Here is a 2,816-nt window from a genome sequence, read left to right on the forward strand (position 1 = left end):
ATTGATGAAGATGGCGCCAGCTTCGATATCAAAGTCCATTGTCCCTAATGAAGATCGTATAATACAGTTTTACGAACGACTTGTCGGACGAAAATGCTACTCGATAAAAATACTTTTAAGGAAATGAGATTGATGTAAAAGATGTATGTGCGTATGTGTAAGGATGATATCGCGTATACCGGAGACACATTACGTCGCATACGATCATTCTATATATCGCTACGTGTTTTTTTCACGATATCGCTCGATATTGCTATGTTAGACAGCGTTATTGCTCGACATATATGTATATAGATAATATAAAAAAGTTTCAAATAGTGGGTTTGAAACGATACACAATATCTACCTTCAGTTTGTAGCATTTTCCATTAATCTTAAATAATACGTGGTTAAAGATGGCTATTAATATCTATTTTTCGATAAAAAGTTTGTTGCTCACGCGACTGTTACGCTCTAGCGTGCGATAAGTAACGTTACGTCGAGTTAGTTTGAAAAAAATGTCGAGAGAAAAAAATTGCTCGTAATTTGTAGAGAAATAGAGGATCGATTAAAAATTGTTGAATTATCGTTACGTATACTTTTAAAATAATATTATCCTAATATTACCCTATATCCTTTAAAATAATAATACTCTATATGTATTCCAATTATACTCGATATATATATATATGTACATATATATGTATGTATTTTAATAGAATAAAAGTAATTATTATAATTTCTTTTTTAATTACACACGATAATTATTAAAAAAAAAAATTTTAATGGACTATAAGATATAACTTTACATTACTAATAGCTATCTCAATTACGATCGCGAAATAATATATTTTCTTCTTTTTTTTTTTATGATGATATATGGATGGTTTATAATAATTAAAATCATAATAATTAAAATTGGTTTGTTAAAAAATTAATAATAAACAAATTTGTTCAAAAAAAATCAAAATCTCCCCATATGGATGAGTATGAATAAAATGATTCTTGTAATTTTTCTGTATAATATCATCATTTTGGCAAAAAAAAAAAAAAAAATATTGGCTCTGCAATCTACGAAATCTTCATTAAAAAGTTCGTCATTTTTTGAAGACGAGCCAAAAGTATCTACAACCGTATTATTGTAAATACGTAGAACGGATTTGAAGGGAAAAATAGATATTACGTCCATTATTCTTGGAAAAGATTTGAAATATATTTTATTTTCATTGTTATGGAATTCTCATTTCACATATAATAGTAATAATAATTGAATAAAAATGATCGCATACAAACTGAATACCGATAATTTTAATTAATTTGAGCACGTTACGAAGGAATATTAATCTATCATGCGTTGCTATGTATCGCATTACTGTATACATATACGATCCACTAACTGCGGTCTACATCCAATTAAAACGATAGTTATTACGCCGATATCGTAATTCCCATGTAACCACCATGGAACGAGAAGATGCGTTTCAGCTTCTAATAATCATTTAATAATATCTTGGATGTGGCGATCATATGCGAACCGAATAATCTATCGCCATCACGTCACGATATAGCTGCGGTGAACGAGCACTTGGAATAATTAATGCAATTTCCAACAATATCGGTGAGGGTTTCGGTTAATGTAGTTATAACCGTCGATTAATCATTCCTTTGGTCGATCTACTTTTAAAATCGATCAACTCCGGCCGCCGTATACCCCCGTGAACCATCTTTTTCCACACTTTTAAGGAATTACATTCATCCTCGTATCAATTTTCATGAAAGGGCAAAATTATCGCGAGCCTCGAGAATTCAGAATTGAATTCACCGGTGTGCAGGAAGCAATGGCCCGAGGAAGTAGCTCGCTCCGACATGAGGCTGCCGGCCTTCCGAATGATGTATTAGAAGTAACTGTGGCCAATAAAAATCAAGCGCTTTTTTTGGCCCGCGTGATTTGTGGCCGATAAATCAAAAAACCGCATTTCTTATATGCACCGTTCGCCAGCCGGAAATATGATCGTTGAATAGTGAATCGCGCACGCGTATGCACGTGCATGTGCTGTTTTGCTATTTCTTCACGCGTGAATAACCAACGAAGAAAAAGAAAGAGAGACTTGAAGGAACGGAATTGTGAAAAAAATGAAAAGAAAAAAAAAGAGATCTGCCGCCAGGAAAATTTTTGAAATTGTTTCGAATTATTTGTTGAATCGCAATCTTATTCTGATAGTTTGTTGCGAACGTGGATCATTTGATTACTGGAAAACTTATCGTTTCTACTGCGGAAGGCAATTTATAAGATTGGTGAGTTGGTGCTATAATGTGATAGCGTCGCTACCGCTCCAGGGAAAATAGCAGTCGATGTATAATCGGGGCAAAAGAGAAAGAAGTGGTGGATGTGCGCGAGGAAAGAAAATGGTAACTCGCCGTGGCCTGTTCGCTGTTTGTGTTTTTAATTTTCCTCAGCCCGTTTTGTATGCAGATATCTAGCGTAATTTATCCGAAGTGAAGAGGGAGGAGCATACGTGTGGCGGATAGCCAGTCCGTTCGTACGCTACTCTTTGCCAACAGAGGAAGAAGAAGAGTATTCTGTTATCATTGTTATAAATTGTTACAAACATTATCAAATCATTCGATATTACTCTTCGCATCATCTGTATTATTCTCGATATTTTAAAATAAATTAATATTTTTTTTTCTTTTTTTTTTTTCAATATGATTTTAGGTATTGTATATTTAGATGAAATGTTTCTAGAAAATTGAATTGAAGAATCTAGTATAAAAAGTTGCTAAAGTTGATATGCTATAAAAAAAATAAATATTTACAGAATAAAAACTTGAGAAGA

Source organism: Apis dorsata, unplaced genomic scaffold (genome assembly GCF_000469605.1).
Source record: "Apis dorsata unplaced genomic scaffold, Apis dorsata 1.3 scaffold_115, whole genome shotgun sequence".
NCBI lineage: Eukaryota > Metazoa > Arthropoda > Insecta > Hymenoptera > Apidae > Apis > Apis dorsata.